Raw genomic sequence first — 27,839 nt, forward strand, 5'->3', positions numbered from 1 at the left:
CTGAAACACTTCATGTTTGAATTAATGTTAGACAATTCTTGACTGCAAGTTGGGTTGTGTTTCAGGCATTTTCTTTCCTCTTAATTTTCCTTTATAAGCAAAACTGAGGCGTAAAACAATTTTTCTTTTTTTTGTTTTAGTAATTTAAATAATACGTGACAAGTCCTCAGTGAGAGGGAGAAAGTTAAAATCAAAGCTTGAACTGTATAAAACTGTCGGCGTCAGCTTCTTCCTGACAGTAGGGACAGCTCTTGAATAAATATGCTTTGGCATCTTCCACCTTCTGTTCTGCAGGAGAGATTGTGCCTCTGCTTTTTCCTCCCAGCTTCGAATATTTGTACAGCTTTACAACCGAATAATTACTTTGTCTGCTAAAAATACAAAATTAGCTAAAATTTGGAGCCTAAAAGGTTCTTCTTGCAGCCTAACTGTGAGCGACAAAGCTGCTGTCCTGCAACATTTCATTTTATGTTCCTGAAGGTAAAGTGTTTCTCGTGTGCAGTAATTTCACTTCAGCTGTTCCAGCCGGTCAACCATAGCTGTGGCTTTTTCTGGCTTTGGGAAACAAGACTTTGAGGATTTATCTTCCTCATGTGGAGATGAGAGGCGGCTGTTTCCTCTGACTCTGCCGAAAGAGGACCTACCTGATCACATAACAAACACGAATAACAAAACCTCGATCAGGCTCATTTAATCCCACCAAAAACCTGAATATGGCAACAATCTGTGTTTTGCAGCACAGCTTTGCTTTAGGAATGTTTCTATTGGCACGAAGTACTGACCACAGATGGAAAACCGCTAATAATAAATGCAAGAATGCAAATCAACTCAATGGGAACAGTTGGCTGTGATCACAACTGGAAACCCTGTCTGTTACGGCAGTAAGGTGTAGCTTATTTTAACTCAAATCTATGGGGTTAAAGTTCACCCACTGAGACTGCCATGACATGACTGACAGCACAGAATGTTTTGAAGGTGTGTGCTTGTGATGCTTAAATTGATGGACCTGTCAAATTGGTTTCTGAAACCTATTTGTCCCCCCCCCCCCAAAAAAAAAAAACCATCACCGATCTTTTATGCTTTGCAGAGTTGAACACCTAAGACTTCACCTTTTCAATGATGAATATAAATACACCGTATGAACAAAGGAGCACAAACTTTGACCTGTGGGTTCATTAGACTCTGTGTCAGTTTCCCACAGGTGAATGTAAGCATTCTTCAGCTGACTTTTCTCATTTTCTCCTATTCTGAGGAAGCAGGAAGTTTTACTTTCTAGAAACTCTGCCATGCAGCCTGACTACCTGAAGCCATGTCTGATTGTCAGAACGTTTCAAAGCAGCGAAATGTTAACACCGCTGCTGAGTTCTCCTGCTTCAACTGGGTCAAAAGGGAAGTAAAGATGAAAAAAACCTAAACTGTAAGCTCGGATCAGTGCAACACTGCAGAGAGGAGATGCATGATTATGAGAACTTCAGACAATAAAATACAAGACTTGTCATTGAAGAGTTGGCACTGAGTGCTAATGAAGAGTTATTATTAGAGTAAAGTTGAAATTCCTCCCATCTGAAATGTTCCACTTTTTTTTAAACAAGATTCTGGGGCGACCTGCGAACCACGCATTTTCTGTCTCAGGTGTGAAAACAATGTCTTTTTTTTTATCCCGTCTATGATCTGTACTGTTAAAATCAGTGTATTTTTTATGTTTTAAATTCTAGTGCAGAGCTAGTTCTTTGATGTTCTGTTTGGATTCTGATGTTCTTCCCTCATTATTTTACGGCTACACTTCCTGCTTGTTTTACTCTGCACACACCAGAATGTTTTAGGATGCAACAGCTTGAGATTCTCCCCAAATGACCCACTTTTGCGTGTTCCTTGATCTGTTGCAGCACCCGAACTAATATGCTTCAACTACAAGCTCACCAATTAATCTATATTTCCATGCTCGTTCCTGCTGACGCTGGAAAAAAACGGCTCCTGCTGCAGGAGTCGAGTTTATGTTGGCGTTCATTTCAAAAGTAGGACAGGTAAATAGGATGGTGGGGCTCAGATGGTGAGGAGTTCTGTTAAGGTAAACAGAAAATGCCCTGCGGAGGATTATTTTATTTTATTTATTTTGTTGCTGGAGCTGAATAATGGCAGTTACACCTCGTGGCGCGATTGTTAAGCTTTCACTCACAGGAAGACCTCGCAGATGAACCACATGTGTACACAGACACAGAGCACTGGAGCTAGTCAATTTCGAAATCTGCGTCTTTGATGTGGCCACTGGCACTAATGGGATTTGTCACCTATTCAGTCAGAATTACAGCAGTCCTTGTTCAGGGTTTGTGCGTGTTTACACACAGAGACACGGCTCCCAGCAGCAACCTGACTAACTGCAGTTTGTTCCTATCAGTAAATCAACTCGTTCATTAAATATTAGTGATACAACCAATCAGGATTTTGTGATATTTTAGCCTGCATTCTCAATTTTCAAGTCGGATGAGTGCTTTGCATCACTTACACACACCTACTGACAGAAAACGTTCAGCACCCCAGATGAAGTGGTGGAAGCGAAATGAGACTGCACGAGTTGAAAGGTCATGTGAAATGTTTAGAATAACAGATCTGGTAGACAATGAAGTTGGCAGTACAGACACTCTGTTGGTCCCGTGTCTGTAGGGTGTGGCACCTCCTCAGGAATGGATAATTTGGGGCAGAAGAGTCACCCAGCCTTTGAATTCCTTCTTGCAGCAAGTCAACTCGCAGCTGTTTTAACTGGCCTGCAAAATCTGGCAGATTGGCACTGGATCGATTTGTACTTTTGACAACTGGGGAACGATCAGGAGACTTGGTTGACCTCAGGAGGATTTCAACATGATGCAGGCTGTCCATTGACACACATCCTGTGTGTAAATGAAAGACCGCAGCAGGGTGTTCTCTCAGCAAGCATATGATATGTGAATGCAGGATGTCAAACACTTATCTCTGTGCTGCCAGGGTCCCCCGAACCACCACCACCACAGGTGACCTGAAGCCAGTGTGCCTTCATAACATTGGCAGGGTTGGTCTTTTGGTCTTGGTGTTGCCACATGGACACATGGTAATGCAGATTCAGTATTTCAGCAATAAAATTCATTGCTAAACACATGATGCCACTCATCATCAGTTAATTCCTCCTGGTTACTGTAACACATCAAGCCTAGCTGACCCTGTTCTAGTGTCAATGACAGCCTGAATGCACTCTTAGAAAGGAAATTACAATGTTGTTTAAACTATAATAAAAAATAAAATAGATTTTAGTGTTTTTCATTCATTTTTAATAATTGAAAAAGGAAGGGTTTATTGTATTAGATGAATAATATGAGATTTTACTGCTATTATTGTGACATCTGAACAACCCACATGCCAGGTAAATTACATAATACAACCACCTGGCTTCATGCAGGCCACGATGTGACCCCTAACTCTGTCTAGAGCTGGTAATGTCTAGTAACTATGGGGCATCCTCTGTGTCTGATTAGTGACAAAGGGTTTGGTGGTCAAAGATACTTTCTCGTTACCCACTGACTGGCAATTGGACACTCCTGCAACTGCCTGATAACACTTTAGCTCCACAAATACCCTCTGGTAATTGTTCTATTTGCACCAGCTTCTCGTACATCAAATCACTGACAAACTTTGTCAGTGTGTGACACAAACAGAAAATTATGCAAAGATGTAAAAACTTATAGCCTCAGTCTTAAGGTTGATGCAACCCAAAGAGTTGTAGGCTACAGAAAAATGGCATATCCAGATTGTTTTCTTTGTGACATATTTCTCTGGGATCTCTGCTGTCAGGAGACACCGCCGTTGAATTCATTTCACGTTGCCTCATATGTCATGCCTCTGCTTATGCGCTGCATCGAGTTTATATTTTCAATTTTTTTAAAGGTTTTTCTCATGTGTGAATCGATGTTTATGCTCTCACACTGATGGAGCTTTAGCCGGACTGCTGCTGTGTTTATCAACTGAATTTGAGTATTTTTTTTTAGTGGAAATGTTGACAGCAGTGAGGCATGACTCAAGGAAAAAAAAACAAAAAACTAAAGCCCCCATAGTGAGCTGACACTTGTTAGAGCTGAGAGAGTGCTTTTAAAATTTGGCTTGTATGGACGGAAAGATGCTGCGATGTAGAGTGGTGTCAATGTAGCTTTTGTAGCAGAGACAGGACTCAGAAACTGTGGATGTGCTGCTTCACTCCAGTGTCCTTACACAATATTAAAAAAAAAAAAGTACGAAAAGAAAGTGGCCAGAGGCATGAGAGCACAACTGAACTGCCAGGCCTGAAGCACTCCTCTGATACCTGGTGGCACCAATAAGGCAGAGGCCATTTGACAGCTCTAAAAATAAGCAGGAGGCGAGAACAAAGTGGTGACTGCACAAATGAGTGGGAACAATGGAAAGACCTTTCTGCTTCTTGTATCGGATCTCTGAAATGCATTGGGCGGGGGACAAAAAATAGACCAAAGCAGCTCCCGTTGACTCATCGGGCTGAGTTTGGTTGGTTGTGGCGGCCAGCCTGCTGTTGCCATTACATAACTTTTGATTTATAGGAGTGGGCTTCCAATCTATTTCCACTCCCGCTGCCTGCCACCTTACAACACCCCCTTCTCTCCCCCCTCCTCGCCAACTCTCCCTGCACCTCCTGACATTTCCAGCGGTTTTCATGTGAACTGAGAGCGTTGAAGGGTTCAGCTTCAACTTGACTGGCTGTTCCTCTGAATGGGCTCTCCGGGCCCGAGCTCTAACGAGCTTAAAGCAGAGTGAGGGTCAGCAAGAAATACCAGCCTGTCAAATATATTTTCATCCTGCCAATGATCTCTGGTGCTATTATCTGTCAATATTATCTGTGTTTACTTGAAGGAATGCATATCACCCGCTACCTTTAATACCCAAGTTTTAGACTAAGATCATCTTAGACAGAAATGATGGAGTTATAGCCATCCAGATGTTAAAGTAGGTTTTGTGAATGACTCTCAGCTACTACCACATCAAATTCTAGCTAAATATTTGTGAAATTGACTGACTTACGGCCAATCTTGTGGGTTTAAGGTTGGCTGGCTGTGACAACCATCTTAAATTGAATCCAAAAGTAATTTTCTTCATGTTTCAAATTTATCCAGTGATTCAAGAGATTTTTTTGGTAACAGACAGATACACAAACACAGGCAAAAACATCAGTGCCCGCTTTTTGGTGGAAAACGATAAATATAGCTATATATACCTATCAGCTGATCCAGTTCATTGTGTAAGTCTAAAGGGGGAACATGATCCCTCTTCTCTCCCAGAAAATCCAATTTCTGAAATGTGCTCTTACTGATAGCAGCTATTATTCCAACTCAGCAAGGCCCGAGTGCACAAAATGTCTCCTTTTGTCCACATCTAATTGGTTTTTTATTATGTCTACCCTGCTTCGTTGGCTTGTATCATCTGAAGTGATTTGGATCCTCCTCGTCTGAGCTGGTAAAGCCGGCTGGAAACCACAGTAAAAAAGAAACATAACCCCAGAGCTTTCTAATCCACCCACCACCCTCTGCACCGCTTCAATCTGCATATGATGTGGGAGGCTATTGTGTGAACTCACTGATCTGATTCGAGCTGCACACACTCATGCCCACTTATCATTTAGAAAAGCTACCAGAGCTAATCAAAGCTCTAAAAAAGGGTTTTTACACCATTAGTGCCGTTTCTCCTGACTGCTCTCCTTTGCTTGTCTGCATTTCGGTGAATCAAAAAGCCCCTGAAAGGCCAACATGACCTGAGGCTGCAGACACTAACGAGACATATTCTGAGGACAACAATATTTGCCTGCCTTTCTTATTTTCTACACTGCTTATCTCAATAAGTGTGACTAAATGTCACATCAGTGTCAGCAGGGTCTTTATGAGGTTTTGTTGCCTGCGGGTGTGTCTGAGCTCCATGCTAATTTCCAGTTTTAAATGTGGATTTATGACACACTTAACCTTTTTCATTCAAACAGAACCAAAAGAAACACTAAGAGAGACGATGATAGTGTCTTTGACCTGTCTTTTTCTCACTCTGATAATCATGCGCAGGATTTTTTTTTTTTTACTTGCTGCTAGATATTACTATGACCACATTGCTATAATGATCTTTAAAATTAAATGCATATTATAATTGAGAGTTCAAGTTATTTTTTGGTTGAAAAGTTGCAGTGAGTGACATCCCATCTGCAGTGGAGTCTCTGAAAGGGAGTCTCAGCTGCTGCCACACCACATTTCAGTTCTATAGCTTTAGAATTCACTGAGTTTTAGCCTTTTATGTGTTTGCTAGTATTGATTAGCTGTGGTGGCCTTCTTGAATCAGGTTGACTCCAAATATTAATGAGTTGTTGATGCACATCCAGTGATTACTTCCTGAGAGCTTCATTATAATCTGTCCAGTGGCTCATGAGATTTTTTGCAAAAAGACAAACAAGGTTGACATGGGCAAAGACCATTATCGGCCTTTTGCCGTTGGTAGCAGGTGTACAGATTTATATTGAATCTATTATTTTTTGGCTCATCTTCTGCCTGCTGGAATTAGGTAGTGTAAAGTCTTTCAAAATGATTGTCTTTTGGGGTTTTTTGTACTAAAGGTGGATGTGAGCTGCGGCAGAGTGAGATTCAGTAATCCTGCCCTATATCCCTCCCAGCCACAGACTTCTTATTTACTCTTGACAGCTTCAAATTGAAAGTGTGATCACATTTTCCACACTGTTCCTCAGTCGCGCTCAGTTTTAGAGCTGACCAGGTTTGTGCTGCAGGAAAACTGAGGTTTTTTTTTTTTTGTTCACCTCTCGTTTCTCTCCACGCCTTTCCCTCCTGACATCTCACTTTTCCTCTGGCTTCCTCGCAGCCTTCGGGGAGCCATCAATAGCTGACCCTGACATTGTTATATTTTCTAGGAGACTTCCAGACTCCTCCTGTCTCTCGGCGGACTGGACTGGGCAGTCCATTAGTTTGGGCCTGAAGATAGAACAGACAGAGGACTTGAAGTTGGATTAGCAGCGCAGAGGAGATAAGGGATGGATTAATCGAGGGCAGGGTGTTTCTTTAGGTGACAGTAATGGACGACTCTGTCATTATTGTCTGATGAGATGGAAGAAAAGACCTGACAGCTGAGTAAATGTCTGCAAAACAGCAACAGAAAAAAAATAAATAAAAAATAAAACTCATAACTGCAAAAATATAGCCTGAAAGGGATAGTTAGGGTCTTTTTAAGTGGAGTTTGTAGAAATTATATTCTTACCCAAATTTTAGCATTTCCAAATAAGGGCCACATAGACGTACTTGGTTAGTCATTAGCTGAGTGTTACGTACTCATTACCTACATTTCTTTGGCTTACTAGACTCACAATTACCTACAGATTAGCTAATCATTATCTAATGATGAAAAAAACAACAACTTTCATTTTTCACCTCATCAGGAGGTGATGATTAGCTAATCATAAGTGTGGGAAGCTGGAAAATGTAGGTAATGAGTAGGTCACCATGACCTAATGGTTTGCTAAGCATGTCTTTGTGGCCCTTATTTGACTTTTTCATCATCAATTTTACATGCATGTTTTTACATAAAATACTGTGATTATTGTCAAATTATGATCCTGGCTCCAAATGAAGACTACTCAAAAGAAAACCTCAATGGAGAATCCAGTGTGCTGGTGGCACATCTTAAATTACACCCTTTAACCAGGGTAAGGTGTTTTAACTTAAAACAAACAAACAATTCAATTAGTTTTATTAAATTTGAGCATATTTTAATCCAAGCAGAGACTGTAACACAAAAGCAGCTCCATCTAAACACACACATGCACCATAATTTAACACGCATTAACATTTAAATTAAAACAAAATGTGCTAAAAAATAATCAATACTTCCCTTCCTCTTGTTTATTCATTGTTAAATTCTGACCGATCGTCTCAGTCCACTCACACAGAAACACAGCACCCAAATGGCTTTTTTTGTGTCCTTGCTCTGGAAGGAGAAACAGGAAACCCACTTGCAGCCTGCAGGCAGGAAGTGTCTCTGGCAGTCCTGCACTCGGCTGGTGTCCTGGCTTCATGCCCGGTCATGGTCTGCTGTGATGTTGTGGGCAGCAGGTCGAGCGCTTGGCTGGACCTCACATTGCCTGTTAGCTGCTTCTGCGGCACGTCGGCCAGCAAGTGAGGACAAAGACACAAGCTCGGTCAAGATCCAAGGCTCTTTTTCTGTACGCGCTGCGATGGCTTCAGTATTTAAGCATCTGTTCTGTGGCGCAAACATTTCCCAAGCCAAGTTTGGTTGTATCATTAAGTGTATTTGTTTTCCTGTGGTGCGTTGGATTCACAATGTCCTCCCTGAAGTTCTAATTTAGGCCACAAACACAAAATGGTTCTGTGCATTTGGGGGGAAAAAAACATTGCTGTTCATCCTGTGTTTTCTCTGCTAAAAAAACAAAACAAAAAACCCTCAAACTTCCAATCTAATGATGACCCAGCCTCCTACTTGTCCATTTCCAGCTGTGCTGCGTTTGCCAGGCGGCACTAATTGGGAGTTTGATCATCAGCTGAAACAACATGAGGATGAGAAAGGAAAAATAATGAAAGTTTCAGCAACGAGCGAGATGAAGAAGCAGCAACAGCAGAGCTGGAAGTCATAATTGAAAAGTAGGAACATTAAAGTGTAATGTTCTTTTAAAAAGCCCCACATATTATTGTAGCCAAAGCAGTCTGGCTTCTCTCTGTGAATCTGTGCTATTTATTACAAATCATGCCACTGACAACTGCACGTGTTTCACACAGAAAACAAATCCTGCCCTAAAGCTTTAAGATTGGATAATTTATCAGAGTTGCCAAGCAAACAAATCAATTATAATTTAGATAGTGTGAGATTGATCAGCGTAGAAACTAGAAAGGCTACTTGGGTAATGTTTGACCCAGATTCTCAGATTTGCAAATGGCCGTTCCACCATTCTTGTCAGCGACGCATCAAACCGGCAAGAAGTGAGGATGAGCTGCAGGAAGGAGTTAATGAGGGGAAAACGTTTGCAAGTGGAAGAAGGTGTGACCTTTGAGACAATCTGTCAGAGCGTTCAGGGTTTATTAGTGTCATTATTCACCGACGAGATAAATGCGCATCATGGGAAGCCTCGCGCTGTGTGTCACACAGGCCAGGAATCGGTAGATTTACTGATTTTGGTTCATTCACTGAAGCCTGTAACGTAGCTCGACGCCGAAATAAGCCCGTGTTTGTGTCGGTCACATGGCGCCCCGCTGCATCTGAGCGAGGAGTGTAGACTCCACATAATGAGATGCCGAGCCACTGCTTTTTAAGAGCAAAGCGTGAAGGCCATGCAGAGTGAAGGTAGCTGTGAAGCATCTTTCGAATATGGGACAAAGTTAAGAAAAACAGGATAGTTGGACAGCTTGATTTGATTTGCTTAAATTAGCCTTAATAATGAATCACTGAAAGCATCGTGACATGTGAGAGGAGGAGAAATAACCCTTCCCAGGGCTTATACAGTCGGTGGAAGAAGATGTTAGGTTCATCAGTCATAGAAATAATAGTTTTGTTAAAAATAAAGTAGTAATCATGCAACAGATTAACAACAAAGCAACTAACAACCAATGAAAATAGAAGATTGATATAAACTCCACCAGAAAATAAAGGCCAAGCAATCTTTATAGGAATCCATATCACAAGCTGAGTTTTGACTAAGAGCACCTAGAGTTGTAGCCGTTTTGGTCAAATCTTGAAAGTAACAAAACGTGTCTCAGGAAATATGGCAAGATGTCATGCTCAATGTATGTTTGGTTAATGACACTCAGCTTCTACCACCTCAAACTTTACCTCAGTGTCTGTAAAACTGACTGAGTTATAGCCATTGTAGTGTTACACAGTTTGATTAGCTTGTGGTGGCCATCTTAGATTGGACTGACTCCAAAAGTTAATCAGCTGTAGATGTACATCCAATGATTATTTTCTGAGAGTTTCATTAAAATTCAACAAGGCATTCATGACATATTTTGCTAACAGACAAACAGGGTTGGCTTTGATTGTTAACGCTGAAGTTTTAAGCAAAGATGTTGCACACTGAGTAGCACTTAAACCATTCATCTCCCAGCTACAACTATATCAAATTTTAGTACAATAGCTGTAAAACTGTGTTAAATTTGTTTATTTTTCTAAGGTGAGTTGACTGTGGCACCCATCTTGAATTGGGTTAACTTTAAAAATGAATCAGTCATAGATATATATCGAAGGAATAATTCCAGAAAGTTTCATTAAAATCTGTTCAGTGGTGCATGAGACATTGAAGAAACACGCACAAACAGACAACAGAAAAATCAAAATCAATGAATCATCGTCGCTTCAGTTTCAGCTGCAGACGATAATAAAACTTGTCCTCTGGAGTCATCTGGATTGATGCAGCTTACTGACATGAACTTTGTCGATGTGGGTACTGTTGGAGCCTCGCGTGGCTCTTCAGGAGCAGGTGGTTCAGGTAGCACAGTAACAAACAATATAAATTTGCATTGAGAAGAGGCCAAGCATCTCAATTTTGCACAATAAAACAAAACGAAAAAAACCCCCGCTGAGTTTACCACACCAGATGTTCAGGGGCTGAATGAATCCGACATGTGGAAAATAAAAATCTATAAGCAACAGTTCATTTGCATCCAGTTCTTCCTCTGCTAACTTCAGTCTTTGATTTTCAGTCTCTGGAGACGGTGAGAAACAGACTACCCCACTCAAGCCCCTCTGAATTTCCCTCAGGCTTGCTGCTGTGATAAAGGTGTGTGTGTGTGTGTGTGTGTGTGTGTGCTGCTACAGGTGAGATAGTCACGGTTTCATGCTTTACACCTGATAAGCATTTTTCATTTCCCTTGTGCGTTTGCAAAAAGTCCTAAACTCGCATCAGATCAACTGTGTATGAGAATGGCGTGGATGCTTTACCTCAGATAAGAAAAAAAATATCAGTTTTATGATGTTTCCATGCAACACAGCGTAATAAAGCTTCTGCAGAAAAAAAAAGAGAACTGATCAAATATTTTTTCACATCAAATAATCAAATCTTATTTATTATGTGCTGTTTTTGCACTCAGGTTTTTTTTTTTTCCTGTTGCTTCGTGCGGCTGCTTTAATTTCTGCCAACCTCAGCTTCGTGGAGGCGCAGACCTGCACCTTCATTTGCTGCCTCAGCTCGTTCCGAACTCGAAGCTTTTGTTTGATGGATGATCACAGAGGCTGCGTGCCTTTAGCTGCGTGCTCTTTTAATTCATTTGTATGCCGCTGTCACATGCAACAACTGATCCGTTCGCTTGTGTTCAGTTTTTTTTCCCCCCTTTATAGCAAATTTCCCCCCTTATAAGCCCCTCTTTCTAGTCGCAGCACAGTTTTTCCATGAACCTGCTTTTAGTATCCACACAACACTCAGCCTGTATACTAAAGGACCAAATATGAATTAAACTTTAGGGGTGTTTTATGACTAACCGCTGTGGTTTATTTAGCTAACAGAGGAATTCCCTAATATATACCCTTAATTTAGTTACTAAATCAATTAAAGGCCTCACATTTCTTGCAGAAACGTAAATCTCCCGCCACCTTTCATGACAGATGTGTAGTCTAAGATCATCTTATGTTGAGAAATGACAGAGTTGTAGCTGTGTTAGTCAAACTTTGTAAAGCTTGTGTGCTATCTCAAGTGATATTATGGGAAAGACTACCAGCTGCCATCACACCAAAGTTTAGCTCAGCACCTGTAAAGCTGACTGGGTTAGAGCCAATTTGCTCATGGCAGCCATCTTGAATTGGGTTGCATCATAAACGTACTGACAGTAATTCCTTTCCGGAGAGTTTCATTAAAATCCGTCTGCTGGCTCATGAGATCTTTTGGTAAAAGTCAAAGAAATGAATGCACATGCAAACGTTATATTGAACCTTTGCCTCTGGCAGAGGGTGATAATAAGTTGCTCAAGTCAAAGCACACAAACCTGCTCCTTTCTTCATATTCAGGCACTAATCAATAATTCAGCATTTGATTGAAGATGCCTGCACAGTCAGGCTGAGTCACAGTCGCTCTGTTAGCTGCACAGACGTCTGTGTTCATATGGAGGGAAAAAATACAACTAAATACAATATTTGTATATCTGTGTTTAATGAACGCTTCGTCACACGTGCCTCTTGGTTGCTCTCCCTGCTGTCGCTCTGGGTGTTCATGCACCCCCCCTCCTGACGCTGGCAGAGAGCTGCCGGGTTTATTCATGTGACGCAGTGATGTGTGCAGAGCTGCAGAGATATTCCACGTCCCTTTGCAGGAGGCGCTGACCCTCGGCATTAAAAGGCCACAGTCCATCTCTGGAGTAAAGAGTCGACTTCTCGCCAAACCGGGGCCGACGCTGACCCAGAAACGGGCAGCCAACGGTGGCTGTGATTTCACAGTTTTTGTCTTTATTCTTGGAGGAAAGGTCATATTTTATCTTTGGGGAGTTGGTTCATCCTCCCCCCTCCCATCTCTGAAGGTTTGATGGGAGCTGTAAAAGTGATGGATGAATGATCTGAGAGAGGAGAAACAGACTTAGATGGGAATGCTGTGTACCTTCATCATATACACAACGACTTACATTTGCTCAGATTTGCTTGATTTTTCATACATTGCTAGACTGAGTCTGCTGTAGCGCAAAATTGCCCTCTTGGGAGATAGAAAGTCTTAAATATCTGCATATAAATGTGCAAATTCTGCAGGTAGGACACAAGAATTGGTTGCCGTAGGATTTCTGCTTTCTGTTTTGTTCTTTAGCAATGACAGATTATATTTAAGTAAGCTTTGATTAAATGCTAGATAAAGATAGAGTTTAAAGCAAAACTAATTAGTTAAAGCATAAATCCTTCATCTGACAGTGATTATGTTTTAAAACCTGCCTAAAATCTATTTGAACAGTAATAAATACAGAAAAAGAAGCTTTTCTGTGGACGTCTGATTTCTGTTCAAATGTTTGGATCTGAACACCAATAAAACAAAGCAAACTTCTGCACTTTAAGCTCATATTTGATAGTTTTTGTTTAAAAATGTTGAACAAATCTGAAATTAAAAGCTACGTTTGAGTCCAAATGTTGTTTTTTTTTGGTTAACCTGCAAATTTCACTGAAAGTGTTGCAACAAAAGCCTTTTATCTTGCATGTCTGTGGATTCTATATGATTTTAAATTATAAATGGTTCTACATTTTACAACAAAGGCGGATTTCATTTTCTAAACCCCAAGTTTAATGTTTAATGCAGAGGCGGCTTCATCACTGAGCAGCATTTTTAGACAGTTTTGGTTAAAGAAATAAAATTCTTTTATTGCTATCGATGTGAAGGGTCTTCAGCTTACAGCCGCTTGTACTTGCATATACTGTATATTCCTTGTTTTTTTCTGCTTAGTTGGATTTTTTTTTCTTCTAACCATGGGTCAAACTGTTTCAAACTATGAAACAGTTTGGTAAGAATAAAACAAAACATATCTTCAGTAAAATAAAGCTGGGATTCTAGTGAGAATAAGGAAATTGATTGCACAGTTTTTGAAGGTATAGTATGTTATGTTATGGTAAGAAAAAAAAATCATAAAATAAAATATTCCTCCTGAAAAGCCTTTCATTTCAATATGGAGGGCTATTTTAATTAATAGTAGTTTAATGCATTAAATCAACAATAACATGATACCATTGGAAATACAGTAAAGTCTTCCATCAAATGTCCAGCCTTGTGTGTCATTAATAGAGGTAACAGGGTAGCTTTAGAATAAAAAGCCACTGCAGAAATAAGGATGAAGTTGTATATTTAATCACCATTTCACCCCAGTGGAAACAGTTACAGTTCACTCTTTTTCGGATTTAGCTGCAGTGATTTTCAATAAGCAAGTATGCAAGAAGTGAGAGGCTGCTTGAGGCCCACAGCTGCTGCAGTCCTGGGTTCTTGTTTATGTTAACACCGTTATAAGAAGAAAAGCTGTGTAATCTTCCACACATTCACAGTTGTCTCAGTATTTACTCGGAGCAAATATGGTGTCCTGCCCACAACCAAAAGAAATGTTTTCAGTGTTTGTTTTTAGTCTCCAGAGTCCCCCCGAGCTGTCTTCTTTCTTCCTCCGTGACGCTTCCTTCAGAGTCCTCATGGGTGCTGCTCATCCTTCTCTTTAGGCCTCCCTCTTCTTTATTTACTCCCTCATCCTTCCCTCATTCCCCACAGGTCAGTCCGTGGGGGGAAGGCTGTCTGCTTCTGCCTCCTTCTTCTTGTCTGTTCGCACATTTTTCCCCTCCCCGTTTGTTTACCTGGAAACTCTCAGTAAACTCCATCGCCATCTTTCCTTTTCTCCTCACCCCCACACTCCTCTCTGCTCCCCCAAACCATTACTAATTCAGTCCCATGTCTCCTCTGTATCACTTTGGTTTTCTTCATGCTTCGACTGAGTCACGGTGAGTCACCTGCCGCCGTCCAAACCCGAGGCTGTGGGACAGTCCAGCCTACACACACACACACACACACACACACACACTCGCAGAAAGAGCGAAGCACCAACATATTACTCATCCCGCCTTAGGTCAGCTTTAAGAAAATTCACCTTAATTCACTTCATCATGAGTAAAAATGAAAGTACACAGACGTCACCTAGAAAATCATGTCGTGCTGGAAAAACAAGGATGAAAACAGTTCCCAATTTTTGCCCTCAGATTAACAGAAAAGCAAGAAAAGATGCAGTTTGTGTCATTTTTATCTGTTTCTTGTACCTTAATGCTCGTAGTATATTGAGTGTACCTTCTGCTAACACTGTCGATGATGAAGGAAATGTGCAACCTGCAAGATTTCCTCTCCAGCAGGAAGTTTGAAGCACAAAGGCGAGCAGAAGTAAAATTAAATCACACAGGCTTTCCTCTTTTTTTTTCCAGGGCTGTAAAGTAAGATCTAATGCTGTGACATGGCAGTCAGGGGTGCTTTGTTGTCCATCTGTCCAGTTCAGCAGCAGTCAGTAACCAGATGGGCTCAGCGTGGCACTTTTTGCAACACACACATGATTAAAACAAATCTGAGCCATATTAAGCTTCATAGCACCTGTACGGTTCATGTTGTCCAGGGTTTTTGTTGTGCTGTACCCTTTGCTCCACTGAAACAAAGTAACCCCCCCTGGTGTGGTAATAAATAAATACAGGTTGCAATTTTCTGATTGTAGTTTTAACGTTTTGAAAACAAAAAAAGAGGTAGATCATTATATCTCGCTAAAATTATTGTTAACCAAAACTCAAAAGAAGCTCAAGCAAAGAGTTCGATTTTGTAATTCTGAAGTGGTACAGGGACTGCTGCTTGATTTGAAGTAAACGTTAGGGGGAGATGAAGACGAGCAGGCTGGATATTTATGCTCTAAGCCAGGAATGTGATCTGCTTTTCCTCAACAAGTCTTTCATTTGATATTTTATAAGCTCCGTGGTTGTGTTTTTTTTTTTTAGTTTGGTTGTGACTTTAGACATGAAATAAAACAATGAGAGGTGATATGAGCATTTTCTTTTCTGTTGGTGGGTTTGAATTAATGGGAAAAGTGTTATATTAGTCCTTAGACTTGTGTGGTGTTTAGTTTAAATAAGCAGAAATTGTAGTTCTGTAAAGCTTAGGAAATGATGCCTTTTAATTAATGTCTTTTTTTTAAGATGAAAAGGCATTTTGGCGGGAGGGTTAAACTCTCAGAAGTGTTTGGACTATGTTTTATAATGCTAATTTTGATTGGTAATGTCAAGCAAATAAACATCAGTCTGTAACTGATGAATACTTGTTGTGCAGTCTGCAGCTGCAGCTTCTGAAAACGTGTGGACCAAAGACCATCAATGCAAACGGCTATTATTAGTTATTATTTTAACTTCTATATATAGTTTAATGGTGACTTGATAACCAACTTTTAATCGTGTTTCTTCAAACCACTGGCTGGAACTCATTGTTGTTTTTCCACTTGTGATAGATGACTAATGAAAGTTTTGAACTGTGACAGATTGTAAGAAATTTATTATTTTTTGTAAACAATATTTCGTTCCAAATGTGGAACAAAACTACTGATACAGTACTAGTTCCTACCTGAATTAGAAGACTGCACATTACAATATAAAAATGCCCTGCTGCTTTCAGGCTTAGCGTGAGGAGCACAGTGTATACCCCAGGACCATGACAGATTTCAGAACGATTCGCGGGTAAGCAGGCCTTTCAATTTGACAAATGAGTGTAAAGTCCTGAAGCTGCTGTGCCCTCACAGCAGGCAGGTACAGTGGCTTCATGTTTTATGTATTACATATTCACCAATGCTCTCCTGCTCAATACCTCAGTGCAGCAGAAACTGTCAAAAAATATTCAGATGGAAAGCCTCCTGCAACCCAGAGCCAACCAGGTTTCACAACTGAGAGGCATAAAGCGCGTGGACGATGCGGTGATTTTTATTGTGCTGGGATTATTGTAAAGCTGCTGCAGAGCACTCCGCCAAACGACAAAGCATCATTCAGCTCACAGCAAAGCTTTTACCTAAAGCCTCCCAAGGAAATATTTGAGAGGAAAATGATACCTGTGAAGGTCATTGTATTACAGGGCACTGCGGGGAAGAAGTTACTATAGGTCTCAAACGTCCTACAGTCAGTTCTAACACTTAGTTTTAAATTCCCTTTGCAGTGGTGACACTGTAGCGTGCAGAGAGACTGCAGCACAGATGAAGCCACTTCAGGAGAACCTTGCTGTGTCTGCTGAAAACTGCAGACTGCAGATGGGATGAAACATGGCACAGCCTTCCAATTTTTAACGGGTTGTGACACTCCCGCGCTGCCTCCAATTCAGGCGGTTTTAAAATGCAGCGGTGAAATGTGAAACATGTGTGACGGCGCCTTGGGGGAATAATGCAAATTCCTCCGATATTCTTGTTACCATCCGAGCCCATGAACAGTAAAATATATTTTAGGTAAGAATGGGGAAAGTGTCCAATCTCATTCAAATACGGAACATATATCACTTATTCCAAGTCCAGACTCAGTACTGTAAATGCGGTGCATTTTAAAGTACCAATATCTAGCTTATCTTTTGTATATGTCTGAAAATCACCTTGGGTAAAGTATTAGAACGGGACTGTTTTTAATAGCTGCTTTTGCAGATCCATACATAAAAAAACTGTAAGAGCAATCTTGCACAGTATATTTATGATCCAACAATATAAGATGCACTGCACAACTCCTACTTTCAGAATTTATATAAACATCTGCAAAGAAAAAGAAATAACAGCATTGCAGAACACAATTTACTAGTGTGCGAGCTATTCCATGCCATCATGCTTTGGCTACAGTCATTTTGAGGTTTTATGGAGCAGCAGCGTGATCTTGTACCCACCATGACATGAACAACAGTTCCAACCTTTATGCTTGATTGTATTTGCAGCCACCTGGCATCCCATCCCCCTCTCCGCAGTCTCACTGAAGTACAAGAGTGTAGCAGCTGTTGCTCACTTGCTGTGATAGGTTGGTGGTGGGCTGTGGGGTTTGTGGTTTGATCTGGAGCTTATTTTTAGAGCAAAAAATCGTGAACCTCGGTCTGATTTTCCATTAGAGATTTTTAGATGTCTGCACAATAAAAGGAGCCAAATGTCAGCATATGTCTGCACATGTCGAGAAAATTCTATTCTCTGATGTTTATCATTTGGGCATTAACACAGGGCTGCTTTACTTATTCAGTACTTACAAACAAATAGCAGAATAAATAGAAAATCATGAATTAATAATATACAGTAGAGGATAATACTGTTGAAGCATAAAATGCAGTTTTGTTAGCGTTGCTCTGCATTCAGCCAGGTTACAAAAAAAATGAAAGGAAAAGAGATGTTCCTGTCAAATGAATTGTTTTTGCATCTTTGCATCAATTATTCATTAAATTAACAGCAGCGAAAGCGCAGAACAAAGTAATTTTCCACTTCGTGTGCTCACAGCTCTGTCATTTGTCAGATCACTTTTAGCTTCTTTTAACGATTATTACATTTCCCGACATTTACGTTTAATTGTTACAGGGTAAATAACACAAGATGAATGTGTTTACCAAAATGTGTAGGAACAATTTGTTTGTTTTTTTCAAACCTGAGCAGAAATCTTGCTGAGTTAGATGTGAAATATTTAAATGTAGGAAAACTATTGTGGTTGCATGATGCAGCAAAAATAAGAAAACCTGATTTAAGGATAAGAAGTAACTGAAAGCACTTCTGAAAACTTGCTTCACTGCATTATATTCCATAGCATTAGATCTTTATCTGGTGGATAAGATAAAATGAAATTCATCAGCTTTATGTTCTGTTGTACCTTTGCTGTCCTTGAAGTGGTGCTACAAATAAACCCCTTATTTTAGCCTTCACTGTGCTGTGACCTAAAACAAGTTGTCTCTCCTCTGACCCCCAGTATAATGCCTTTAAGGGTCAAATAAAACTTACAGCTCTGATACATCCACTTTACTTTACCCACTCAACCTGGACTGATGAAATTAACATCCTGCTGACTGCACTGATTTATTTAGCAGCTGAAGACATGATATTCAGATAATCCTAATGAGTTAGTGGGGAAAGATTGGCAGGAGATGAGAAACACAACTCCACATAAATAACGGTGCCTACAGATTCATTAGTTCAGCCTATCTTTTTCCCTACACCTTAAAGCTATTGAAGCTGAAGCTGATAGTATTGTGCCTTTAGATAAGTCACTAGTTGAAAAAAGAAACTTTACCTGAAGGAGTATTGTTATCCTCTTTGTCTTTCAAGGAAACTTTACCTTTAGTACAGACACTACACTCTTGTTTATCTTTATGCCTTCTACCTTTTGTCTTTCATTTATTGCATTCATAATTGTAAAAGCTTAAAGGTATATCCTTTCCTATCCCTAATATTAATTAACTTTACTGTTGAGTGAATTCTAGACTGTACTGTCTGACAAATAGTCTCTAAAATGAACAAGATGACATCATCCATCCATCCATCCGTCCGTCCGTCCGTCCGTCTGTCCGTCCGTCCGTCCGTCCGTCCGTCCGTCCGTCCATCTTACGGCTAATCTGTCATTGGGTTGCGGTGGCAACAGGTTCAAGAGGGAAACCCAGGCATCTCTCGCCCCAGTGACATTGTTGGCTCCTTCTTGTGGCTCCCAAGGGAGGCGTCCAGGAGGCATTTAAATCGGAAGCTTTAACCACCTCCTTTCAATGTGGAGGAGCAGCAGCTCTACTCTGAGCTTCCTGCGGATAACAGAGCTCCTCACCTTGTCTCATAGTCACCCGATGGATGCAGCTCATTGCAGATGCTTGTATCTGGAATCTCATTCTTTCAGTCATGATGCATACCTCAGGGCCACAGATGAGGGTTAGAATGTAGATGGACCAGTAAATTGAGAGCTTTGCCCTTCAGCTCAGCTCATTCTTCAATACACCCGCCTGGAGAAATACCCTCATTATCGTGAACAAGGTCCGTATTTGTTGCTCCATAGTCCGTTCCAGCGTACCATCACTCCTGAACAAGACACCAAGATACGTGAACTCTTCCACTTGAAGCAAAGACTCATTTTCTCATGGGATGAGAAAAAAGATGGAATGGAAAAACAAGACTACCTGCGTGTAGATAAAATGGAGACACATGTCTGTATGGCATTTAGCAGCTAACTCTTGGTATTAACTGTTGGATTTAGCTCAAGTCTAAACTAAGGAAATCCTGCTTACACAAACTGTGGCGTCAGTAGGATAAACAAACTCATACCATCCTTTTATTTTCATCTGCAGCGCTGTCCCTGTAGACCAAAATAATAGCTGTCGGACTTTGCCAACGCAGTCAGTGTAAGTCAGTGTAATCACGCTGCCTCAGGCAATGGAAAAGTAAATTGCGTTGTTGTAGCAGATGAATTTGTATTGAGATGAATGCAAATTTTTGCTTTTTATTGCGCATGCTGTATGTTTTACTTTTTCAAAAAAGGGGGACTGTGAGTACTAGTAATTAGTGAACAGTAAAAATGTGTGTGTGTGTGGAGGGGAGGGGGGCACTTTAATGTTAATTAAATGCTAAAAAACACATTTAGTAGTCACATTATTAAAGCCTGATGTAAACCAGCCACTAGGGAGAACAAGCCAGTGTATCTCTGGTGCTGGTTTGAAGCACAGGTAAATGGTGAGGATTTTGTCAGGAAGGGCATCCAGCATAAAACACTTTTGCACAACATGCAAGCACCGTACCAAATCGATCGAGGCATGGGCTAACAACAACCGCCACGGTGCTGTTGACAAACATGGTTCTACTGTTAATAGAAGACCACGAGGAGGGAAACGTGCCAGGAGACAGAGGGAGAAGAGGAAAGGCAAGAGTGTAGGAGTGAGGGTAGTAACTCTAAACGTAGGGACAATGACAGGCAAATGTAGAGAGCTGTCTGACATGACGCAGAGGAGGAAGGTAGATGTGTTATGTGTGCAAGAAGCCGAGTGGAAGGGCAGCAAGGCTTGCAGCATTGGGGCAGAGTTTAAGCTGTTTTACCATGGTGTGGATAGGAGGAGAAATGTAGGGGTGGTCCTGAAGGAGGAGTTAGCAGGGATTGTAGTCAAGGTGAAAAGAGTGTCAGATGTTCTGAATGTGTGATGTGTCTGAAGGTGGAAGTAGAAGGTCTGACGTTCAGTGTTGTCAGTGGTAATGCTCCACAGGTTGGATGGGATGTAGAAGAGAAAGGGAAACTCTTAAAGGATCTTGATGAAGTGATAGAGAGTATTCCCAGGGGGGAGAGAGTGGTGATCGGAGCAGGTCTGAATGGACATGTTGGTGAAGGAAACAGAGGCGAGGATATCATGTCATGAAAGAGGTTGGTGCTTCTTGGCAGTAGCTGAGACTTATCCTCAACAAATACTCTGAGCACTAACAGATTTACATGAGGTCTCTGTTTAAAACTTTGGCTTTAACTGTTGGAGCCAAACTTTTTTGTCTGTTAGCAAAATACGGCATGAACCTCTGGACAAATTTTAAAGGAACTTTCAGAACCTAATCACTGGATGCTGATGTCCAACTGATAAGCCTCTGGAGTCAACGTGATTCAAGATGGCTGCCAAAGCTAATAAGTCTTAGCAAATACAAAAATCCCCATAACTTTGTCACTTTTGCAGATATTGGGCTAATTTTTGGTATGGTAGTAGCTGAGACTCATCACTAACATGTACTCTGAGCACCACCAAATTGCATGCAAAGCGGAGGGCAATCATCTTAAACGTTTTATTTCAGTTATTACTTAGATTATTTATTTAGCGCTGGACTATTTTTTTTTTTTCATTTTCCCCCACATGTACTTCCACACACTTCCCATTTTACCATCTGCTATAGCCTGTTCACCCACTGAAAACTAAAGAGGACAGGGTATTTAAGCATGGAAATCTTCCACTGGACTTGAACGCAGCATGGACCATCCAGAGAGAGAGAGAGAGAGAGAGAGAGAGAGAGAGAGAGAGAGAGAGAGAGAGAGAGAGAGAGGCAGCAGCGCAGATGAGCCCCAATGAAGAGCAGCCGGCTCCTCTTTCAAACACACCACGCTCCACATCCCTGACACACACAAATGTCAGCGCACTCACACACACCAATAACCGGAGCAGCATCAGCCCGAGCTGCCCGCCGCCGCCGCCGGTGGCAGCCCTCGCCGCCTCCCCCCCATCACCACGCACGGAGACAGCTGTCTGAGAGCGAGGAGCTCCCGCTGCCTTCCCCGCGAGCGGAGGAGCGAGGACTGCGTTTCTGAGGAGGTCGATAATTAATCAGCGCAGACAGAAAGAAGTCCAGGCGAGTGAGAGCGCTCCAGTCCAGCTGCTGCTGCTGCTGCTGCTGCTGCTGCTGGAGGAAGAGGAGGAGGAAGCTGCGCGTCTGGAGGCGCAACACAGCCCGAGGAGACGGCCACAAGTGACCAGAGCGCCCGCAGGCTTGTAGATGTGCAGCAAGCACGGCGCAAGTTCAAGTCCTGGGTGAGTCCATCTTTATCCTGCGCGCAGAAACACCCACAAATAAATCACGCACGTGGTGTTGATCTCTCTCTTGCTCCCTTCTGTGAATTATTTCTTCCCCCCACTTATAACCATGGAGCCGCTGAGACACAGCCCGTGCAGGGACACCGGTTCTCCTCACCCCGTCATGGTGCAGTCCCGACTGATCGATTTGCTCTCTAACTCAGATGGACAGCAGCCCTCGTTGTCTTGTCTCTGTGCTTTTCTATTGTCGTGGCTGAGAGAGTGGGCTTCCGCGGCCATTCTGTTCATAGAAGTCTGTGTGTGAGTCTTTGGTTTCAATTAGGATTTAATGATCTGAGCGGTAGGTGGGACAGATAAGGCGGCCTTTGATCGATCCCTGCAGTTATTTCAGTGTGACCACATGACATTTCTGAACCTTTGCTTCAGCCCTCTTGCAGCTCTGCTCCTGATTTTATTAGTGCCTGTGCTCAGCTTTCAGTGCAGCATCCAGGACTCTGAGGTTTATTCTAAGGAATGCAGTTGGGCTTTAATTTCATGCCTTGTTTTTTTTTTTCCATGGACCCAGCACTGCACTCAGTGAGAAACAAATAAGGAGCAGCAAAATTTAAGACAACAACTTTTTTGTGACAGGTGATTTAGTGGCTCTTTTTTCTTTTTCTTGTGCGTTCAAAGTTGACAGTGCAGGTGCAAGTCAGTAAACTGCATTCTTGTTTTTCTGCCCTGACTTTTCCCATTTTGCAGCTCGGCACATGAGCTCAGCCACTAGTCTTCCCGAAGGTTTCTGCACTGCAATATCACTGCATTCTTGTCACATTTAAAGGTACTCATTGCAATGCAAAAACAATCATCAACGAAGAAACCAAAATCATGGTTAATGTGTCCTTAAATTAAAAAAAAATTGCAAACAACTAACAACTTCCACGTGTTTGTTTACCTACAGCCTGTAGGTAAACAAACACGTGGAAGTTGTTAGTTATTTTCAGTCACTTTAGCTGTTCCTGTAGGCTACAGGAACAGCTAAAGTGACTGAAAATAGGTCAGAAATCAAGGAAGAGCCCTTTGGGATTAAGAAAAAATGTCGATACAGTAAACTTACAGGTCTAGCAGACGTTTTGCAGAAGCCGAGTGTGTTTGAATGCTGAGCTCTGTCTTTGTGGCGCTTCACCAGCCTGCTTGATCCCCAGTATTTATTCTCGTCTTACCTGTTCTCTCTCTTTTCTTTCGTGTTTAGCAGCAGATTCACTCGTGTATCTCCACCTAAATGTCTTCTCCGAGATTCTATGTTTGTCCGATTCCATCATTTTTGTCCACCTACACAAACAACAGGCAGCCTAATCAATCACGCGACTCACTTGGTTTTGGCCAGATTCAGCCGAGCGCTTTGTTTACATCGAGTGCGTACCTGCATTTCAGAATTGCATATGAGTGAGTAAACTCTTTCAAACTGCACCATTCACTACATCTTAGGATAACTTTTTTTAATAGTTTATTATGTAGCTTGCAGTGAGTACCTTTAATTGCCCAGCGTTTAACTAATAATGATAGTATGAAAATCCACATATGCGGCACATTTTTTTTTTTTTTTTTTAGGAACTGACAGAACTGCTGAATTTCAGCATTTCCACCGTGCCGCCTGCTTCTTGTGTGCTGAGACAGAAGAGTTTGGTTCGCTGCTCATCCAATTAGTCGTCTCAGACTTTTAGGGTGTGAAAACATTTAGCAGGGAAGTGAATTAGGTGCAAAATAATAATAATAATAATAATAATTAAAAACTCCAGAGAAAATGTCTGTATCTCATTCTGGGGAAAATGTTGCTCAGTAGGGGAAGCTGTCTGTCTGTAAGTTGCAGGCTAGTGGCTTGTTGTTCAGTCAGTGGTTTTGGTCCTGCTAAAGAAATACAGTTAGAGGCGCTGGGTTAATGTAAGAGACATTACAAAGAGCACTGTTTTTCTTCTTTATGCAGGGTCAAAGTTTTTGTTTTTGCTACTTCTTAAATTAAAAAAACCCACTCATTTTGGTGTTTTATTATGGCATTGAACGTATTCAGCATCTGTGTTTCAAACCTTAATTAGCCCATTAGAGTTGCAGATTGTTCGCAAGCTAGGTTGTGCACATTTAAAATATTTATACATGTGACTTTAACAGTTATACCAGAGAGTGTGTGTTGTGAATGACTTTCTGCTAGCACCATGCCAGATTTGAGCTCAATGTCTGTAAAAATGGTGGAAGGGATGACGTTATTGTCATTTTTGTGTTTAGTAAGGTTGATTAGCTGCGGCCATCTTGATTTGGGTTGACTCCAAAAGTTAATCAGTTGGAGATGTGCATCGAATGATTACTTTCTGAGAGTTTTCCTTAAAATCCATCCAGTGCAGACACACGGAACCTCCCCCAACACACACACACACACACACACACGCATTTACACGATTGCTTGCCTTTCATTTTGGGAGGCATAATAAAAAAAATGGACTGATTTAGAACACTGCAGGTCGAACTGAGCTCTAGGAGAAAAGAAAACTTCACAGGAGAACTGCATGTGGGATTGCTTGAGATTGCAAAAGATTTTCAGGAGTCTTAAGCAGACTCTGGAGTTGTGGAGCGATGGCGTATAGTGCACACACACACACACCAGCCCTCAGAGTATCTGCGTTTAAAGAAACAAAATTTACCAAAACATGTTTAAAATAGTCAGCTGTGTGAAAAAGGTGCTCATCTAGCTGAGGGTGAATGGCTCATGCTTTGAAGCTTACGCTCTTGGAGCAAGTGATTTCAGTGGTGGAGACAAAAAAATGGGTTCAGTTAAATAGCAGCACAATTTGGATGCAAAAATTGGACTGGATATATTTTAGTTATCTTGAAGAGTATAATGATGAATAATGATCTTGTTCAGAATGATAACAGAATATGTATCTTTACCTTTTTGCCTTTTTCCACGCCACCGTGAGTGTCTTCTTCTGAGTGCGACTGTATCTATGAATTCCTGCTTACTTGTCAAGAACAGTTATGGTCCAAACATCAAGAGGATAAAAAAAGTACTGAAGCAAAAACAATTATGCAAAAGCACTTAATGGTACCCGAGGTGCCACTTAGCCTCCTTGTTTGACAGATTGATGTGTCAGTAATGAAATGTGTGCTGACGGGTCTGTGTCCCTCAGAGTGCATCGTTGAATCAGGCCTGTTAGTCTTGTCCATTACGACGCCCACGCTTACCTTTTCATTTTCATCCTTTCTGTTGCACATAAAACTGTCGTCCCACCTCTGTAGTGACATTACTTCAGCTTAGCACTGCAGATACCCCGACAAGCTCATTGTTTTCAATTCAGGAGTATTTATGAGGGCAGTAAAGCAGGGATGCATCTGCTGTCACCAGGATAGAGGCGTCGCTGCTCTTTGAGGGAAGGGTAGAGCAAACGGAGGGCGAGGAAGGAGGGAGACAGTGGTGGAGGAGTGCAGGCGGGGGCTTCGGCACCTGCAGGCGTGCTAATATGTCAGCTGTTGCTGTTAGGAAGTCCAGCTGGGACGATGGTGGCGCTGTGTGTGTGTCCTGGCTGTCCTCCCACTCACTGACTAGTGTAACGCCATGATGAGGCTGGAGCCTTAATGCAGAGCTTACAGAGCATCTGGGTCTTTCAGTTGTTTGCGTTTCCAAACATGATGGACATTTGCAGTGACAATGACGGCTGGCTGACCTTGTTACTTTGTAAAGGTAGTTCCCAAACTTTTAGGATTTCAACTACAACCTGATTTATTTAATAACCGTGTTGAAGTGAAGACAGTTGATTTGTCACCATTTGCAATAATTTCCACCCAGTTTTTGCTCATTATAATCTTTGCAAAGATCTATTGTTTATCTAGTACTTGACCTCAAGAATTCAAGGAACTCAAGAGCTAAAATTGTATTTTTTGCAACCTATTTTTGAAACAGATGATTTTGTAGAGAAGTGCATTTTGCATGAGAAACAACCAACAAATCTCTTTTTTTTGGTCATTTATTCAATAATCTTTGCATTTAAAGCATCATTCCTTTTAGCTATCTAGTTATTCATCAACCTTAACTATTTCAGCTGTTTATAAACAACTTTAAGCAAATTTTAATTGCTTTTGCTTCACATTCCTGACACATGCAGACACTGCTGACTGCATGTTCTCGGTTGCTAGAAGAAGTACTTTAATTGGTGACCTTAGTGAACGACAGTTAAAGCTCATCTCTAAATGACATTTGGAAAAAATAAGACCCGTGTGTGTCCTAACTGAGGGCAAATGGGCAATTTTTATTCAAAGATCTGCTACAATGTGTCTCTGGTGGAAAATGCGCTGAGGTGCTTGACAAATGAGCATGGCGCCGTAGGAACGCAGTGCTGCATGCTGCAGTTTGTCATTGCAGGGCCATTTATTTCTCTGACTCTAATAGAGCCATAAGCAGCTACCGAGGTTTTTATTGTGGTTTTTGGGAACAAACTGAATCAAAGCAGAAACATGAAATTAGGGGTTGACTGATTCAGGTTGCTCACTGCAGATGCAGATTTTGGGAAATCAGAGCAGCTGATGACCAGCTTATGTGATCATTTTTTATCTGTTTAAGTCTGAAAATATAACAGTTTAATATTCATACAGATTGCATTTAAAATATCTGTGATTTAGTGGTTTTAGCCCTGGGCTCAATGTGGATAATGAGGTTCATACCTGTATTACAGTTTATTAAAGGCTGGCAAGTCTGCAGTTCTGGTCATATATTTGTTGCTCTATAAGTGATATTTCCTGTCCAACCAATTAAGGCAGAAGAAATCTCCCAAATGAATCCAACAAAATGGTGAAATACCCATGCTGCATCACGAGGAGGAGAGAACATAGCTATAAAAGATTCTCCCAAAATAATTATAGCTTTTTTCCCTTTATTTCTGAAATATTGTTTAATATTTCCTCTCACGTATTTACCATTTCTGCACACAATCAAAGTTTAAGTTTTATGGTGTTTAACTCATCCATAATGATGACAAGTCTTGAATGGCGGTTCAGTGGTGTGAGCTTCGGTTCAACCGGGAACTGAACCTGCTCAACACTGTGGAGACACCCACCAACATGGCTGTCCCTCACCATATGTGGCTGCCCTTCAAGCTCCCAGGAACTGCTATTTGGGTGAATAGCATCTTCTTTATCCTCAAAACTGCCCAGCAGAACGTGTACTTCCTGCAACATCTGAGAAGGTTTTGGTCCACCACAGGAGCTGCTGATCTAGTTCAACCAAGCAGTCAATGAATCAGTCCTGCTCCTTGTTTGGAGCAGCAACCAAAAAGACTGTAAAGGCAGCAGAAGGAATCATTATTGCTCCTTGGCCTCCCTCCAGGACTTGAATTAGAAACTGGGCGGAAATAAATCACCTTTGACCCCTCACACCCTGGACACTATCTTTGTAAACTCGTACCTTCTCGCCTTGTGAGTTTTTATGCACTGGGGTTCTTGTTAGGTCTTCAGGTTTGTTTTTCCTTTTTTAATAAACCCATTTGGAGATGTACTTGCCTGCTACCTGTTCTCTGCACCCCTGGGTCCTAATCAACCACCAACCTTACGGCCATTACAATAACTTCGTTTTACGTTAGCTTGCACCTTTTCTTTTTATTACATAAGATTTACGTCGTGAGCAGCACTTTTATAAGCGCACCACTTCCTTTACTATTTAGATAAATCAGGCTGGTTTTCTTACACCTTTCAATCACTAGACAAAACTAGCTTGTTTAACCCCAGGATCAGTTCTGTCTGACTCCCTTGGATTGACTCGAACACCAGAGCAGCAGCAACAAAAATAAAATCCAGATAGGAGGCGGTGGTGGTGGTGGGG

At 41.4% G+C, this 27,839-nt stretch overlaps 1 protein-coding gene across 1 annotated transcript in view; it reads left to right on the forward strand.

The window, feature by feature from the left end:
• The first annotated feature begins 21,530 nt into the window (after positions 1 to 21,530).
• The window catches only part of lingo3a (leucine rich repeat and Ig domain containing 3a), a 35,998-nt gene continuing 29,689 nt past the window's right edge, over positions 21,531 to 27,839 (forward strand). Inside the window, exon 1 of the mRNA XM_017406862.3 lies at positions 21,531 to 21,997. The gene's annotated coding sequence lies outside the window, so the exon portion shown is untranslated. The remainder of the gene's footprint in view (positions 21,998 to 27,839) is intronic.

The sequence above is a fragment of the Kryptolebias marmoratus genome, linkage group LG24 (assembly GCF_001649575.2).
Source record: "Kryptolebias marmoratus isolate JLee-2015 linkage group LG24, ASM164957v2, whole genome shotgun sequence".
Lineage (NCBI taxonomy): Eukaryota > Metazoa > Chordata > Actinopteri > Cyprinodontiformes > Rivulidae > Kryptolebias > Kryptolebias marmoratus.